This window comes from Cupressus sempervirens, chromosome 3, assembly GCF_028749045.1.
Source record: "Cupressus sempervirens isolate cs-2001-9-10 chromosome 3, ASM2874904v1, whole genome shotgun sequence".
In the NCBI taxonomy this organism is placed as follows: Eukaryota; Viridiplantae; Streptophyta; class Pinopsida; order Cupressales; family Cupressaceae; genus Cupressus; species Cupressus sempervirens.
Window position 1 is genome coordinate 948,642,697 of NC_143120.1, and position 20,748 is coordinate 948,663,444.

Below are 20,748 nucleotides of genomic sequence, written 5' to 3' on the forward strand. Positions count from 1 at the left end.
AAATGTAGTGAAAAGAAATTGTTCTATATTGAAGGTCCAAGTAAGGAAGAAGATGATGAACCCATATTAGAGGAGGATATGGAGTAAGTTGAGGAATCACATGATTCTCAACCAATCATTTCTTGTCATGCACTTTTAGGTCTCAGTGCATGACAAACTCTCAAGGTTGTAAGTTTCTTAAAGAAGTAGAAAGTAACTGTGTTGATCAACTCTATTAGTACTCATAATTTTATCAATAAAGAGTTGGCAAATCTTCTAAATTTTTTTACATATCAAACCTAGAGTTTTAGGTTTTGATTATTGATGGGGGCATAGTTAGTTATCTAGGGAAATATCATAACATCAAAATATAAATGGGATATTATCAACTTGATACCCGAATGTATGCAATATCCATGAGTGTGTTTGATTTTTTTTGGGAGTACAATGAATTACTACATTGGGAACAATTGAGATGAACTTCTAAGAACTATTCATGAGATTTCAATCAAAAGGAGACATAGTGGAGCTAAGGGGGTTGATAGAAAAATCACCATAGATGGTAAGCTCTCATCAAATGCAAAAATTTCTTAAGAAAGGAGTAGATGGATTTGTGGTCTAGCTATGTTCATTAGAAGCCTCTTAATCTAATGCTCTTACTCATCCAAATTTACAAGCAATAATTAATCGTCACTCAGGGATTTTGGAAGATACACCTAAAGGACTTCCTCTTAAGAGGGATCATGACCATGTCATAAAATTAGATCTATGGAGCCAACCACCAAACCTCAAGCCTTATAGGTACCCACACATACAAAAAAGTGAGATAGAAAAAAATGTTGAGGAAATGCTAGAAGCAGGAATTATCATGCATAGCCAAAGTGCTCACTCCTTGCCTATGGTGATGGTGCATAAGAAGGATGAAACTTGGCACCTGTGTCTAGATTATAGAGTGCTCAACAATTACACCATTAAAGATCATTTTCCTATTCTAGTCATCAATGATTTTCTAGATGAATTATGGAGCTATGTAATTTACAAGGCTAGATCTTAGATTGGGTTATCACCAAATTTAGATTAAGGGGGAAGATATTTATAAGATAACATTTCAAACTCGTGAGGGTCATTATGAATTTTTGGTGATGTCATTCAATCTTACTAATGCACCATCTACATTCCAAATTTTGATGAATTCCATTTTTAATAAGTTCTTGAGAAAGTTTGTGTTAGTATTTTTTGATGATATATTAATTTATAGAAATATTCGAGAAGAAAATTTGTAGCATGTAGATCAAGCATTAAAATTACTCAAAGATCATCAACTCTATGCTAAGCCATCCCAGTGTTCTTTTGGTCTTAAGTAGGTGGAGTATTTGGGATACATAGCTTCACATGAAGGAGTAGAGGTGGACCCTAACAAAATTAAGGCTATCATGGAATGGCCTATTTCAAAAACTATTAAGAAGATGAGGGTTTTTTTGGGATTGATAGGGTTCTATAGAAGATTTGTGAAGAATTATGATTGTATAGCAGCACCCCTCACCACTCTATTGAAGAAGGATTCTTTTCATTGGAATGAATATGCTAATGTAGCATTTGAGAAATTAAAGAAGGTTGTGTGTACAACTCCAGTTCTTGGCACTTTGGACTTCACCAAGCAATTCATTGTGGAATGTGAAAAATGGGATATAAGTAGTTCTCATGCAAGAAGGCCAACCAATTTCTTTTTAGAGTCATCAATTAAATGGTAAAAATTAGCTCAAACCTATTTATGAAAGGAAAATGCTAGCAATCCTTTACGCAGTTAAAAAATGAGGCCTTATTTAATGGGTCAACACTTCAAGGTTAAGATAGATCATTATAGCTTGAAATACTTTTTGGAACAAAGACTATCTTTAAATGAGTAACAAAAAATGGGTCACTATGATTTTGGCATATGAATTTGAAATTCTATACAAGAAAGGGAAGGAAAATATTGTGGCCAATTCATTTTCCAAGGAGGATGAAAAAGATGCAGCCTTATTGTGTGCACTTTCAATATTGCAAGAAAATGGGGTGGAAGAAGCCAAAGTAGAGTGGAAAAATGATGTTGCAACAAGTAATCTCATCCAACAAGTAAAAAGTGACCTTAGTAGTTTAGATAAGTTTTTATAAGGGGGATATTCTTTGGTATAAAGAGAGTTTGTATCTCTGCAAGAATTCCACTCTTAAATACAAGATTCTCATAGAACTGCATGAGTCACCAATTGGTGGTCATTTAGGATTTTTTAATACATATCATTGGGTCAAGCAAGATTTTTTTTGGGATGGCTTAAAAGGTGATCAAAAAATTGTGGCCAAATTTTTGGTTTGTCAAAAAAAAGGGGAACACAATTAAGGCAATAGGTCTCTTGTAGCCATTATCTATTCCTAGCCAATGTTAGGAAGAGGTATCCATAGACTACATCACAAGACTTCCCAAATCTAAAGGTCATAATATCATCATGGTAGAAGTTGATTGTCTCACTAAATATGCATATTTCATTGCATTATCACATGCTTTTACATCAAGTATATGTTAACAATTGGCTAATGAGGATAAGTATTTTTTGTCATTAATGGAAACACATGATGTACATTCCTACAGGAGACCTCAAAAATAAAGGTACTTAGCTTTTGATAATCAAAAAATTGTCTAAATATGGAATTTGGTATACAAAAATGTACTCATTTATTTATAACTTGTTGCTAATATCATATTATGACTAGAAAAGTTAGACAAAGATAGTATGCATATTGATGATGACATGTATAACCTTGGAAGTTACTAAAGATTATACAAAACAAAGATATTCATGCTTTGATGAGAAAAGATAGTGGAATTGAATGAAATGATTATTTTTTTTACAAAATAATTACTTTTCCAATTGGGGCCAACATCCTAGATATTTACTCTTAGTTGGAAAAGTGTATTTTGGTCTTAGATGACCTAACAACAATTTTTGTAAAGGCATGTTATTTATGGAAAGGACATCTTATAGATTTAAATGTGTAATCGTGCTATCTTGAAGAAGTAATGTTGAGCAATTGTATATGAACTTTTGTGAAAGTGATATATGTGAAGTTTGTGAATCTATTTCTAGATCCAAGATAGAACTAAGAAAGATTCTATATTCCAGAAGTATGATTACTTGTTTGGGTAGTGAGCTCTTTTTGTAATTGGAAGTGCATATTTGAGTAGTGGGATCATCTTGCATCTATTGTACTACAACTCTTAACAGTGTTGGCACAACTCCTAACAGGGATTCAAAGTCTCCTAATATGGTCCATCCTCTGTCAAGGAACTTATATATCAGTATATTATCTAGTGGGTATCATCCCCAGTGGAGTTTTTCCTTGGACAAGGTTTACTTATTTTAAAAAAAATGGTATTATGAGTTATCTTTGTGCATGGTTATTGTTACTATTTAGCATTACTTTATTACTTGGTTATGTATGGTTTAAAGTAAGAAATAATATATAGTTGATGAATAAAGTTTGTAGATTACTGATTCATCCACCCACCCCTCTTAGTAATCCTTATTTCTAACAATTGGTATCAGAGCACAGTTACTTTGATGAGGCTTAACATCTTGAGTAAGATCCCTATGAATATGGAATAGTTGATGAAGAATCTTGAAGAGGCACTTGAATAAATTGATCTCCTTACTGAAGAAAGAGATAAGGTAAAAGATAGATATAAAGAGTCCAAAGTATACACTAGAAAATTGAAGGAAAAGATTGAACAATGTTTATCCAAGCCTAAATCTAGTGAATCTAAAACTAGTGATGATGATTATTGAAAGCTGAAGAAAGAGTACATGATCTTGAAGCATGAATTGAAGATTACAACTCTGAAGTTGACTTTGAGGAATGGTCCTAGGAAAGTTGAATTTGATTTGAAGATTGAAAATGTAGGTCTGAGAGAAAGTCTGGCAAAAAAGACAAAAAAATTTGAAACATTGAATGAAGATCATGAAGAACTTCATAAATACAATACTATTGTGAAATTTAAATTAACTAAATGCAAGCAGCAACTTAAGAAGTTTTATTCTAGCAGAGAAAAGCTTGATGATTCAATATCAATACAAAGACCTACTTATGATAAGAATAGTCTTGGCTATCTATTTAACATGTTTATAATGAAACCTAAGAATAGATTTGATCCACAAGGAAAAGATAAATCTAATGACAAGATTGAATCTAGTCAATCTTCTAACAAATCTAAAGAAGTTTATCAAGATAAGGAAGTTGAAATTTTGGATGAACCAAAGAAAGTGGAATCTCCTAAGGAAACTAGGTATGAATTTAGAGGTAAGTGTTTTTTATGTAATGAAATAGGTCATATGAAAGAGATTGCAAAATAAGTCATTTAATTATGTTAAGGATTTTTATTGTCATAAGTTTCATGGTATGGGTCATAAAACAATTGATTGTAGGAAACCTAAGTATGATAATGATAGAAGGAATAGTAGAATGTCTAGAAATACTAACCCTATAGATAGGAGAAGATGTAATGAAAGGTATCAAGAGAAGGAGGACCTTATGAGGATAGAAGACAGATCATGTGTTATAAGTGTAATAGCTTTTGACACATAACTCAAAATTTTCATGCACTTGATGAACACCATAATCATAGAAGCAGAGCACTAGTATGTTAGATATGCAACAACTTTAGATATACAAAAAAGTACTATAGAATGGAAAAAAACTTTAGAGATATAAGTAACAATGGAAGAAATTTAGAAACAAAAGAAATGATGGGAGAAACACCAGAAATGAAAAAAGGAATCATGATAGGAACTCTGAAACTAATAAAGAGAATGAGGAAAAAAAGAATGTATATAGTGAGCTTCAAGAAGAACTCAAATAGGCATTTTAAAAAGGATTGGACATCTAAAAAGATAAGTTAGATGATGAGATAGGAAGATCAAAGTCATTTGTAATGTTTGATTCAATTAAGTTGAATTAATGGCATTTGCATCACTAGAATTTGAAAACTTCATTCAAAAATTGAGTTAGAGGTAGTAAACTGTGATGTCCCCATTTTGGCAAGTAATTTAAATAATAATAATAAATATTTTATATAAAGTAATATTAATAAATAATATTATTCTATAATTAATATTATAATAATTATATTATGTTGTATTATAATAGTAATATGAATGAAATAATAAATAATGATAAAGAAACGCTTCAATATAGCAATACTATATTATAATATTATAAGTAATACTATTATAATCCTATAATACTTTATAATCATATTAGACTTATAAATTCGATATTATATTATAATCATATAATAATGTCATATTATGTATAACATATTATGATATAATCAATGAAATAATAATAATATAATATAATGATATTATGATTACTAAGATATATTTCAATGTAACAATGCTATATTTATAATGAATTATAATAATGTATAGTTGATATATTATTAAATTAATATATATTACAATATAATTATTAATATAATATATTAACTAAAGCTTATAAATATATTATTAATATAATATAATTATTATTATGAAAAGATGTGTCTTCTACCATTAAAATGTATATATGTGGAATAGTATCTTTAAAAGGGTATATACGAAAATCAGATAGAAATTATCAAACCCATCCACAAAAAAATAATGGACCCCTAATTTGCGTTCATTACAAATGGTATCAGAGCCTACCATCCTGCCATCTTGATGGGTATAGCCATCACCAGAGGTTTAATCAGAACAAAGTTGCAGAAAGCACAAATCAACAATTTCAAATAAGCATTCATGAGAGAACATCTTCTTGAAACAAATATTACCAGAAGACCATGAAAGTACAGAATATCCTCAATTTAAAATGGCTTAGAAAATTTCTTCTAGAAACCAATCAAATTCTCATGCGATCGAGCTAAAATGTTCTTCAATTGATCACGTTTCTAAATTATTTATACAAAAATGTCATTCATTCAGAGGATGGAAGTTCTAGAAGATTTCACTACATAGAGAAAACACATTTTCTTTGACACAGTAACACTATCATATTGTTTCCTGGCCATTGTTGACTGGATGGTAGATCCAACTACCTGAAAAAGATTCAAAATTTGACCATTCAATACATGAAATAATGGAAATACATCTCAGATCCAAGTGCGAATGCATTCTCACGAAAAAAAGAAGAGATATGTTGTCATCATTTCCATTTATATGCACTATGCCAATAATGAAGATTTCCATCAATGGTAGCAATTTGCCAACAATGAGCATTAATACCATCAAACATCACAATTCACCAGCGTATTCTTGCATTGGTTTCCTTTTATGCTTATCACTGCAATAAAAGGTGATACAAAACTTATACAGAAATAGAAAAATACAACATTGAAGAATTTGTCATGAAAATAGACTATATTTAGAAAATTGTATAATACAAAAGATTACAAAGAAAAAGAGATGATGTGAGGAGATGAATGGATGATGTTGAACATTTCCCCATAGCTAGCCTACGTATGGATGGAGAAGGCTGTTGGAAATATTCAAGATATAACAGGTTACTGAGAGGGGAGGGGTGAATCAGTAAAAATACACCTTTTAATCAATTCAACATAAACTAGTAAAGTATTCATTCACCTAATCTGCAGCATGTAAGAGATAAATAAACATCCAAAACATATATAAACAAAGATTTTGGTGACCCAGAAACCTTCCAAAATAGAAAGTAAAACTGGGGTGGGGATGAAACCCACAAATCTTCTTTACTGCAGTAGGAAGTTAGCCGGTTAAGGCATACAATGATCACTTCTGGTGATCTGCCCTGTTAAGAGCATGAAGGATTGCTAGATCCACCTTGTTAAAGGATTTGAAACACACTTTATAAGTATGCACTCTATTAGGAGATTTTATACAAAGACTATTAAGTCTACCTGGTTAGAGGATTTACAAGATGATTCACCTGTTAGGATGAACCAATCAGATCTATATATAACTTGATTAGATCTTTTACAATTGATCACCTCTTGTGATTGATGAAGTCTTTGCTGCACCTTGTAGACCTTACTAATATACTGTTCTTCTGCTATATTCACATCACACATCCTTTCATTGTTATTATTATTATTGTTGTCTCCTTTTTTAAAAATGTAAAGCATTATTTATACAATTCCAATAATAATAGATGCAAGGTCGACTGAACACAAGTAAACAAAATACAACTGAGTCGGCCAAATGGTAAAATAAACTCGGGCTCTTCAGACAGACATGATGACCTTCTGATACATGAAAACCACCATGTTACATGGCATCGTCATGCACTAGGTAGAGGTAGGGGTGCGGTTCATACTAGTCATACAACATTTCCTGGAACTCGGTAACCATTGGTGACTCAATAGATATAGTTTCACTCGACACAAACTAACTTCTTTTCTTACCGACTGAGCTCGGTTAATTTTGAGTCCTTCTTTACTCGGTTAATACTACTTTTGTCTTCACTCGGTTAATACTACACTCAGTTAACACTGCTTCTGTCTTCACTTGGTTAATACTACACTCAGTTAACACTAAGTGCATTTTCACTCGGTTAACACTAAGTGCAACTTCACTCAGTTAACACTAAGTGCAACTTTACTCGGTTAACACTAAGTGCAACTTTACTCGGTTAACACTGCTTCCATCTTCACTTGGTTAACACTAAGTTCTTAATTAACTGACCGAACTCAGTTAATACTGAGTCCATCTGCTTGGTTTGAACTGTTGTCACCGACGCTCGATTTGAACTGAGTCTTCAACACTCGGTTTGAACTATGTCTTCAATGCTCGGTTTGGACTGTGAGAAAAGTGTTGTCACTAATGGCAAATAACTTTATGCCAACAATCTCCCCCTTTGGCATTAGTGACAAAAACAATTATGAATCAAAGTTTATGTACAAAAATTGACATACAGTTCAAAAGTTTTCAAAAATGCAAATCTTATTAGATGTGTCTACATATATGTCTCCCCCATACAATATGCACAGTATTTACAAGTCAATACATATGTCTTTGCACAGTTAGCTCTTGAAGTTCTATCTCCCCCTTTTTGACAATAATGCCAAACAATTTACACAGAGATTCCAAAATGAGAGATAAATCCTGAATGTACCTTGAGAATAAGAGCCAAAGTCTTATCCCAATTTTCTTGCAAAATTTACCTGGTGGAGAGTGCTATTTGAATTTCTGCAGAAAGTTCAATCATATGATCTGCAATTGAGAAGTTGTTGTCATGGATCAATATTTTGGAATGGGCAATATGCTTCTGCATTGTATCCATGATAGGAAGAATCATATTCTGGATATCAATCAGAGTAGACCTGATTCTTGCTTCCTCTCTCAGCAATTCTGCCTGTTTCTCTAACAAAAATATTATTTTATGATGATGGGATGAACTTGCACTGTGGTCAGATTGCAACATTTGGGCACTGACCTTCATGTCCTCATCAATTTTATTCAACTTTTCTTTGATTTCTTTGGTATACTTGGTAACATCACAAAGTTTGCCAAAAAGTGAAGTTACATTATTAAAAGAATTCTCAAAATTACTCAGAATTGTAGACAATTCTACCTGGTTTAATGCAATATGTTGAGCAATGTGCTCAAGAACCTTATTGTCAAATTTCTTCTTTGCCTTTTCAATCAATTTTTCTTGGCCGGAGGTATCCTCGTTGAATTTATATACAGCCTCTTCCAACTGAATCAAAATGTGTTGAGTAGAATCTACTTCAACACCTATAGCCTCTATTATTATATTTTTAGCACTTTCAATAATGCTATATTCCTGGTCTCTTTCATGCCTGAGCTATTTTTGCCTAGCCTTCTGCTCTAATAGCTGACTGAGCATTCTCATTTCATCAACAGATGTTGTATCTAGATCTATTTTAGGAATGACAATGTCCTTATCCAAGTCAATTTCCTCATCCATTGTCTTGCTGGAAAACATGTATCTTTTTGCTTTTCCTGCAAAGACTTCACCTTGACCCTTGGAAACTGAGATTATAGTTGATGAGGCAGGGCTGGCTGACAAAACTGGAGTAGGACTAAGTAGAGGAAGACTAAGAGATGTGCTAATAGTATCAAAAATTGATGTTACTCCCAAAATTGATGTACAGGATGGAGTGGGAGAACTAACAGTTGCCAAAATTGGAGCAGGAGAAGTCAAAATTGTAGTACCTATAGGTACACTTACTATACACTCTGTAGTAGAAGTTGATGTGCTTGATGATCTTACTACTGTGACTGAGGAAGACTCAGTCAATGAAGGTGGCTGCAGCTTGGTTGATGAAGTGGTTGACACTTGCATAGATGGTACCCGGAGCTGAGAGGAGATAGGTGAAGATTGATCAATTGATGAGGTCAATGAGCTCACAATCTTACTAGTAGAAGCTCTAACTGTTTTAGGTGGAGAGTGTGGAAGAGATGCAATGACTTCAGCTACAATTTTTACTAGATCTTCTTCCTCTTTGTCTTTTTCATCTTCTTCTTCCTCCATTTCTTTTTTAGCTTCTTCTTCCTCAATTTCTTTTCTATCTTCTTCTTCAACTTCTAACATTATTGAATGGAGATCCCCTGGAATATCTTCAATATCATCATCATCATCATCATCATCACTGTTGTCAATGTCCTTGATTTCAACAGTATCATCACTGGATTTGTGTAGATGATAGATATTTTTCCACATGCTTGTTGCATCATTTACCACATGCTCAATATCTTTGACAAGTATCAAACAAGTGTGGAATCTAATCATCATGTTACCTTCGTGATCTTTCAGTGATGTCTTCACTTCAACATCAGTGAGACTCGGCAGGAGATTCCTCAGGGTCTGCTCATAGATGTCTTTGACAGTCTTGGTTGCAGCTTCCCATCTTGATTGCAACCTCTCCAATAGTTCTTTGGAGATCTAAGAGGCTATTTGATCCGGTGAGTATTTCCATTTACCCATCTTCTTCAATACCAGTTCCTCAATTTGCATCTTTTCCTGTTCTGTTCTGGTTTCAAACTTTAATGATTTGAAGTTTGTGAAGCTAGCACCTGCTTCTAATTGCTTCAATCTTGCCTCAAATGTGAGTGGAGGCTTAACAAGTATAGGTTCCTTCTTCCCCTGTCTTGTTCTCCTGGAGAAAACTATAGAAGTTTCCCTTTTAGGTTTGGTGATGATTACCTTACCTTTCTTTCGTTGAGGCTCTTTTTCTTTTTCTGACTCGATTTCCTCTTCTTCTTCATCATCTTCTCCTTTGCCTTATGTTATCATAAGAGAACCAACTTCTATTTTTAGTTGGGCTACCCTTCTCTTTCCTTTGCTAATGGCCTGATGGATTTTAATTTGAAGCTCAATTCTAGCCTTAGCTTGATCATATGTTCCAAAAACTGGTTGCCTTGGGTCTTATTGTTCATTCACCAGTGCTTCTATGATGTCCTTGGTTTCATCAATATTTACCTCATAGGGAAGAGGTTTCACCCATGCTACCTGAGGCCTGACTGCCTGTATGTATACCTTGTCACAGTCTACCATGAAGCATACTTCTTCCTTGTATTCTTCAACAAGTCTGGGTGGAATTCAGAACCTATGGTTCATTCTTTCCTTAAAATCTTCAAAATAGTTATCCAAAACACTGTCAAAATTTTCGCGTAATTCTACAATGAACTCATTTATCTGATAAAGAATTGGAATATCTTTACTCCATACTACTGACCCCTTTGATGGAAAAGACTTTTGAATATAGAAAAATAAACAAATCAAAAGTGAACCGAATTTGCAAGGATTGTTTTTGGAAGTTCTTATGCTTTCCATATTCTTATTGAATTGGGACAAAAGCAATTTCGATAAATCAATTTCTACATTCTTCTTTACCATCTTGTATGCAAATCCACAGCTTCACAGGATACACTATTTGGATGGCTTGAACTATAGATTTTGTGAGCAATGACGTGAATACCAAATCTCAATTCAACGTCAGCTACTGTACTAAGCTTAAGTCCCCTACCATCCCATTCTACTTGGGTCAGTCTCTGCAATTCTTCCCGACCTAGGGTTTTGGTAGTCTTGGCTTTGCTCAACATAGGGAGTCCAGTAATTTTGCTAATCATTTTCTTTGTGATGGGCACTGGTTTCTCTAACCACAATTGGCCATTGTGAACCCGACTGAGTACATACCTAACCCATTTTACATGAAATTTCCTTGGCAAGTGCGAAATGTGGGTTAACCCTTTTGTTTCAAGATGTTTATGTTTGAGTTTCAGGTTTCCATTTATGCTCATTTCAGCTAGGGCATTATCAATTTCTAGGTTTCCAAGTTCTTGAATGGAGCATTTGAAATGAGAGCGGATATCATTAATAAGAAGTACCTTTGTAGGGATTTGAGATTGAGCACCGTTAGGGTCCAGTGATTCTGCAATAGCTGGTGCCAATTTGAAGTTCGGCGCCTTCCATTCTTCTCCTTTAACCAGCATTTTTGAACCTTTCTTGGTCTTGAAGCTACCACTTCCAGATGCCATTGCTACTTGGTAGGTGTAGAAGAATTCTGAACTGATTCTTTGTCCCTTTTGAAAAATTTTCTCGCGAATGTTTTAAGCTCGCTCTGAAATCGCAGAAGATAACTTAGCTCTTTGTTCATAGTAAAAATTAAGATCAAATTTTGCCCCTTTTGATAACAAATTCGCCATAAATGTTTTGGTACGATGGTAGATGAAATGATAGGTTGTCATCCACTAGCTCGGTAGATATTATCAACTTGGCGATCGAATGAAAATATTGAAGTACTGACCTAACTCGGTTAGGTCATGAACCGACCTCGCTCAGTTGACACAACTTGGTTAATGAAACTTTTTTGCATTTGACCAAACTTGGTAAAGTCTCTTATCAACTCAACTCGGTAACTGCTACTCGGTTAATGAAGCTTTGTTACAACTGACCAAACTTGGTAAAGTGTTGAACAGACCTAGAATCAAAGTGTATCTGAAATACTAATTTGATCATTCTTCTTCCTTTAGAGCTACTTAGGATAAATCTTGGAGGATGCAGTTCCAATATTTCTTATATGAATATTAATTGGAAATGGTGGAGTCACCCATTTCTTGAGTGACATTTCTATCTGACTTATCTTGCTCGGTAGATTTTGGAATCCATTGCTATTTCATTTTCTTTCGAATGTTGTCTGCTTTTATTTTCTTCTCATCTTCAATTCTTTTGATATTCATGCAATTTTTAGCTATATGACCAAGTTCTGTACATGTATAGCACCTTATAGTAGTGTCCTTCTTCCTTAGGTGATGTCTAGCACAATTTATGCCAGTATGTCCATATTCTCCACAATAGTGACATCTGCACTAGGTGTTGTAGTCCCATCCGAATATAGCTTTGACAAGTTGTTCAGCTAGATTGAATGATTTGGATTTGTGTTAGAATGCATTATGACCATGCTTTTTGCATTTGTGACAATTGCCCTCAAATTTTGTTTTTTCTTTACACTCATTTTACTTGTGACCATGCTGATTGCAGTTGAAGCATTTACCATTGAATTTTGCTTTCCCATTGCTCCAAAATTTGTTTGATGTATGACCTAACTTGCCACAGTGATTACAAGTGAGTCTTTTATTCCTTTGTTCACCTTGTTTGGAGGATTCACTAGCTTCCTTGTATCCAAGACCAGCTTTGCCTGTTTGTCTGTGAAGATTCTGCTCATTTAATTGATTCACATCTGCCTAAGATTTCATCATCCTTTCATTGACTTTCCTTTCAGAGATTAGGTCATTTTCCAAGCTTTCATTGATTTGTCTCTTAGATCTTAAGTGACTCTATAGACTTTCATTGATTTTCTTTTTAGTGTTTAAATCATTCCTTATTCTTTCATTTTGTGCTCTAAGAATCCTGATTTCTTCATTTGCATTGGCAAGTTGGTCTATAAGATCATCATGCTGATGAGATTGATTGTAGATTTCATGAATTCTATCTTCCAGTTCTTCTTGTGCTTTGTTTCTTTGATCCAAAACTTCACATAGCTTGATTGATTGTATTTCTTGTTCTCTCTTAAGCTTTCTTACCTCTTCTTGCAGAGATCCATTCTTTTCTAGAAGTTCTTTGATTGCTTTGTCAGCTTCTTCTAAATTGCTTGATGGTAACAGATCTTCAATCCTTTCTTCAACATAAAGATGGTCATTCATTTTTTTTTCAAGTTCCTTTCTTCTTTTTAGGGATTGAGAAAGATGTTCCTTTGCTTCTTTGAGTTGAACCATGGCCATTTCTAGATCTAACTTTTCATTTTCTATAACTTTCTCCAGTCTGAATATCTCCATTGACTTTGATCTTTGCTCAAGTTGTCAAGCTTTTTCCTAAGAACCAAAAAATTCTCTGATACCAATTGTTGGAAATATTCAAGATATAACAGGTTACTGAGAGGGGAGGGGTGAATCAGTAACAATACACCTTTTAATCAATTCAATATAAACTAGTAAAGTATTCATTCAACTAATCTGCAGCATGTAAGAGATAAATAAACATCCAAAACATATATACACAAAGATTTTGGTGACCTAGAAACCTTCCAAAATAGAAAGTAAAACTGGGGTGGGGATGAAACCCACAAATCTTCTTTACTACAATAGGAAGTTAGCCGGTTAAGGCATACAATGATCACTTCTGGTGATCTGCCCTATTAAGAGCATGAAGGATTGCTAGATCCACCTTGTTAAAGGATTTGAAACACACTTTATAAGTATGCACTCTGTTAGGAGATTTTATACAAAGACTGTTAAGTCTACCTGGTTAGAGGATTTACAAGATGATTCACCTGTTAGGATGAACCAATCAGATCTATATATAACTTGATTAGATCTTTTACAATTGATCACCTCTTGTGATTGATGAAGTCTTTGCTGCACCTTGTAAACCTTGCTAATATACTGTTCTTCTGCTATATTCGCATCACACATCCTTTCATTGTTATTATTATTATTGTTGTCTCCTTTTTACAAAATGTAAAGCATTATTTATACCATTCCAGTAATAATAGATCCAAGGTCGACTGAACACAAGTAAACAAAATAAAACTGAGTCGGCCAAATGGTAAAATAAACTCAGGTTCTTCAGACAGACATGATGACCTTCTGATACACGAAAACCACCATGTTACACGGCATCATCATTCACTAGGTAGAGGTAGGGGCGTGGTTCATACTAGTCATACAACATTGCCTGGAACTCGGTAACCATTGGTGACTCGGTAGATATAGTGTCACTCGGCAGAAACTAACTTCTTTGCTTATCGACTGAGCTCAGTTAACGTTGAGTCCTTCTTTACTCGGTTAATACTGCTTTCATCTTCACTCAGTTAATACTACACTTGGTTAACACTGCTTCCATCTTCACTCGGTTAACACCAAGTGCATTTTCACTCGGTTAACACTAAGTGCAACTTCACTCGGTTAACACTAAGTGAAATTTTACTCGGTTAACACTAAGTGAAACTTTACTCGGTTAACATTGCTTCCATCTTCACTCGGTTAACAGTAAGTTCTTAATTAACCGACTGAACTCGGTTAATACGGAGTCCATCTACTCGGTTTGAACTGTTGTCACTGATGCTCGGTTTGAACTGAGTCTTCAACACTCGGTTTGAACTGTGTCTTCGATGCTCGGTTTGGACTGTGAGAAAAGTGTTGTGACTAATGGCAAAAAACTTTATGCCAACAAAGGCGACCATAACGATGATAGAGAGAGGAAGGGAAGACACTCTTCTAAGCCAAATACAAAAGAAACCTCCTTTTGTCTGTAGGATCCACAGCAACCAGAGGCATCCTCTTATTCCGAACATGGCATCTCTTGAATGGAAGGGCAGTGTGTTACCTCATTTTCAAAAAGGATTCGAAGCCAAAGGAGAAGGAGAAGTAGTGATTACTTCCTCCTGCAAATTGAGAGTTTACGCAACCATACAAGAGGCAATCGAGGCTGCATATGATTAGACCTTGCCCTCCATTGGTGTGATCAAAGTGATTAAAGAAACATCAGATATATGTCATCAAAAAATATTCAGTGATGTGACAATATTATAAACCCTAGTTACAACAAAATAAAAGATAATAATGGTGTGTAATTTGGTAACAACAAAGGGATATGTATTACAAATAAGTGTGACCATGGTGTGAAGTGCTCACACTTCTATGCATATAGAGACAACTAATGCAAAACTAGATTCATAGCCTCTTGAATGATGATCTTGGTCTTTGCAAAATTGTGTCATTTGAACCTCATCTAGTAAAATTTTGTTGTGGTGCACATTTCATCATTGATCAAACTTCCATTTCGAGGTTGCACAAAATAAGTCCTAGAAAATAGCCAATATTGTCATTTCAGTCCCCCATAAACTTATCTTGGTATCTATGATGCAATGAAGTGTATGAAGCATTTCTAATATAAAAGTCTCTCCTAGTATACAGAGCATTAAGATATTAGCATTTGAGTTGGGAAAGATAGCCAACTCAGCAGATAAAAACAAGAACTAGAGGCAATAAGAAATGTAGGAGCTTCACGAATGTATCCAAGAAGAACTATAGAATTACTATCAGATGTGAAAGGTAACATATCCCACTAGAGATATAGCAATGGAGTCTACATATTAATAAGAAATATGATCATCCTTTACCATCAGCAATGATCAACATTTGTCATACCTACACAATAAAAAATATATTGATACTAGGTGGTATGAACTGTGTTTAAAGAGAGAAAATCTAGAATTCATATTTTTATCAGTGATGAAGCATATATCTTCAAAAAGATTTGCATACTCACGTGAAAACATAACCAGTTTACTAGTAATTAATTTATACAAACTACACTATAATTGAGAAGGATAGGTTAAGCAGAGATCATCTAGTAAGTGATATTGAAAGAGATATACGTACAAAGAGTTACAAGGAAGCATGGGAAAAGATTAAAGAGAATATTATTAAAGGTAATATTGAGGTAATGTTAAGGTAAATACTATTTGTTTATTTCATTATGAATCTATTATTTAAGTGAATGATAGATTACTCAATGTATTTTCTAATGATAATGAGAAAACATATTAAAATATATACATTGAGTATACACACACACACACACACACACACACACACAAGGAAATACACAAGGGAAAGTGGATAAGAATTTACCCCATACTCCTACATCACCACTTCAACACATAAGGGCAAGGAGGTAAGATATATTTTTTTTTTGCATATATTGCTATGAAATAATTGATATTGTCTTTCTTATTACTGACACATTTGTTATTGTGAAGAATATTGAATAATCTATCAATGATTCTAGTTACAAAGAAATGAAATCAGAATATATGAAAAATGAAATATAAATTTAAAATATATATATGAAAAATGAAAAAAAATGAAATATAAATATGTTGATTTAAGGAAAACATAGTAATTAGAATACATTTCAATTATAGTATAGAGAGTCTATCTCTTATCCAAATTATGTAATCTTAGATAGGGAGTTGGTGGGGGGAAAGACAAAGTAATTTTGAGCACTTGTCGGATACGCTTGGAGCTTGTTTCATGCACCCTCTACACCGTCATTCTACCATCAAGATGATCGTAACAAGGAGAGAGAAAATTGTTTGTGTACTATAAGAAGAAATCTTTCAAATGAACTAAGTAAATTAAATTTAATACTCATCATCCACATTTTGATATCCTAAGGTAGGGAGTTGGTGGAGGGAGAGGCAGAGTAATTTTGAGCACTTGTTGGATACGCTTGGAGCTTGTTTCATGTGCCCTCTGAACCGTAAATCTACCATCTTATGGTGATCATAATAAGGAGAGAGAGAAAGATTCCTTCCAAAGGATTATGTAAATAAGAAAAAGGAACCCTACCACTTTCTTATGGAGTCTGCAATCGGGAGAGAACACCCTATTGTAGTGCTAGTTAAGGGAAAGATAGTAATGACTCCTTTTCACAAGAACCTTTCTAACCAAACAAGCAATCCACTAAGTAGACCACCTCGTGTGGATGCCTAACACCCACCACCGGGGCCAAGGGGGAAAAAGTTTCGCTCTTGGGCTTAGTATGGAATTGGCTTGGATTAACTAATTATTATTCAATTTTCTTTGAAGTTTATATATATTTATATGCATGTAATGATGCTTATTTTGTGGTTGCATGGTTCATAAGCCTAATGAAGAAGTATAGTCATTGTACATAGTTAATTTTTGGGATCTAATCAAGGTTATGTATGATGTGTCTACATTGTGTATGCTTCGTGTTTTCATTTATTAAAATGTATATTTAATAAATCTTTTAGGCTTTATATGCAAATATGTTTGTATCTATGATTGATTTTGCTTGAGGACAAGCAAATTCGAGAGGGGAGGACTATGATGTCCCCATTTTGGCAAGTAATTTAAATAATAATAATAAATATTTTATATAAAGTAATATTAATAAATAATATTAAAATAATAATATTATGCTATAAGTAATATTATAATAATTATATTATGTCATATTATAATAGTAATGTGAATGAAATAATAAATAATGATAAAGAAACGCTTTAATATAGCAATACTATATTATAATATTATAAGTAATACTATTATAATCCTATAATACTTTATAATCATATTAGACTTATAAATTCAATATTATATTATAATCATATAATAATGTCATATTATGTATAACGTATTATGATATAATCAATGAAATAATAATAATATAATATAATGATATTATGATTACTAAGATATATTTCAATGTAACAATACTATATGTATAATGAATTATATTAATGTATAGTTGATATATTATTAAATTAATATATATTACAATATAATTATTAATATAATATATTAACTAAAGCTTATAAATATATTATTAATATAATATAATTATTATTATGAAAAGATGTGTCTTTTACCATTAAAACGTATGTATATGTGGAATAGTATCTTTAAAAGGGCATATACAAAAATCAGATAGAAATTATCAAACCCATCCACAAAAAAATAATGGACCCCTAATTTGGGTTCATTACATAAACTTGGGAAAAGGTGCATCAAGATAAGTTTAGATTGTACCTAAGATTGCTTATAATTTGGAGCTTATCTAAACAAGTTATGAAGGAATTATGAGTTATGGTATTATAGAGAAAGTTAATTCTGTAGTAGAAGATGTAAAACTATGTTTTTATAGATAATTTCATGAAGCAAAGTTTAATAGAGCTTTTTCATGATGAAAGAAGGCTATGGAAAACTTTGGGTGGCATTTGAAGATCAGATAGATGATCTTGAGTAGTTATTTGATTACAGAATGTAATTGACAACTTTTTCATGTTTGCAAATTACACAATTAATGATAATTCAAGATGATGGAATAAATGGAGTACACGCTTGATTTCTACTTCATTGGAAATAAATCTAAAGTAGAGAGCACTCATAAGTGACTTGTCAAGGCAATTTTGAAGCAAACCCTATTTTTAAAAAGAGGTATTTTATTCATTTTTTGCAAATTTATTTGGTAAAAGTTCATAGTTGATAGAATCATGGATATATCTGTAGTACACAATGTTGAGAATGTGGATAGACCTAAGTTGAAGGTTGTTTCTATGAAACCTATGGAAGGAAATCCTAACTCAGCATTATCCATTACACTGAACAATGTAATATATTTGGAAGACATAGTTATCTTAGCAATAAATTTGAATCTATTGGGAGTGAATACATAAACAAGGAAATGGAATTAGTTTTCAATCATGATATGAGTATGAAGCCTAGATTTGAACACTTAAAGGAACTAGACCTATTTAAGTATCATTTCTATAGAGAATTGGACATAGATGAGTGGACAAAAATCATATTAAGTAGAATACATGATGGGAAACTATAGATGCAAGATAGTTTAGTTGATATTTTTACTAACCTAATTCATGAGATAACTAGTCTTAACAAATAGGGAAGTGTACCTATAAGTGATAAAATGGTTAAGAAGAATGTTGAGAGTTATACCAAGGTAGTATATAATGGAAAGGCTATGGTGATCAAAACCATTAAGCAAGATGATGTAAGATTCCTAAACAGAATTATTGCATACTCCTTATGTGCAAGCTCAAAGTTTGATGAATTATCTGTTGGATTCATCTATGCAACCTACAAGATATGTGTACAAAAGGAAAAAGTAAACCTTACTGAAATTCCAAGAATGCAACTACTTGAGAACCTAGAAAAGATCAAAAGGAGTAAGAATGGGGTTTTAAGATTTCAATCACTAATCAATCATATATTCTTTCATGTACTTAAAAGATTTCCATATTTTTTAGTCACAGAGATAAATGAGTAGTGATAGATATACAATGGAGAAGATCATAGAAGTATGCAAAAGACATCCTATAGATAAGATATTAGATAGTGGAAAGCTAATTATAAGGACATTTCATAATGAAATTAGACAGAGATTTAGAATTTCACTTGCGATTGTAGATAGAGTCAAAGATGACATTTGTGTTATCATTGATATAGATTTTAATCATATACAAGTAGTAGAACCTCGAGAAAATTTTCTTGATCCCTTAGGTTATGAATTGAGTGATGATACAATAGTTATTTATATTGATTTTTTGTTGAAATCAGAGAAAGATAATGCAAAATACACATTAGGAACATATGATGAGATTACCCAATTAGCTCATCAAGCATCCTTGGAAGAAGGCTTCTCATAAGAAAATTGAGTCTATTATAAAGAAAGCTTTATCAGAAGCAGTTAGGAAAACCATATTGAATGTACAATCCTTGTCAATACCTAATGTAGGGACATCTTTGGAATAAAGCATTCTATATGCAACAGTGTCAGATGTGCATCCTAGTGAATGAAAGATAAAATATGAGAGAATGGTGGAAGAAGTGACCACAAAGGCTAAAATGGTCAAGCAACAAGCCACAAGACTAGGCAAAAGGAAAAATACATTATTGACAATTGTTGAGTCTAGTGATGAAGATGAAGAAGAACAAGAAGTTAAGCAAGTAGAGAAGGTAACAAAGCAATCAATAGGAAAATCTTAGCAACTCTAGAAGCTGAAGATAGAAAAGATAAGCTCAACTATTGCTATTGATGGTAACTTTGTTTAGATGAACAATTGTTATGATTTGTATAACAACTTTCAGAAAGATTAGATTGATATCTCTACTTTGAGATACATTATAAAAAATAATCTAAAATGGAAGGATATTGAAGGCATAGTAAACCAAAAAGTCTATGATAGACTTAATGAGAAGAAGGCACCAACAAGAGAACTTTGGAAGTCTATGATAAGAGGTATTTGCAAGAGTAATGATGAAGAATAGATTAAGATATTATTGTATAAACTTGTACCTTATCTGAGAAATAAAGTGAGACCATTTTTGTTTATGGTGGGTGAGGAAGAAAAATTAAGAAGTGAGACTGTAGTAGCAATAAGTTAGATGGTGATAGAGTCAAGGCAACATCTCCACCAACACCTAGAACCTCATAAGTGTTAGTGAGCATTGACACATTGTAGATAAATTAGACCAATGTTACCATTAAAATTGGTGATACTAATCCATTTGAAGGTTCTGAACAGAATGAACCTAATACCAAGGATATTGAAGAGGAGAAGAGATTACTTGAAGAAGAATAGAAGAAAGTAGAAGAGGCCAAGAATAATTTTTTTGAGGATGAGAAGAAAATAAAGGAAGAGGAGGAAAA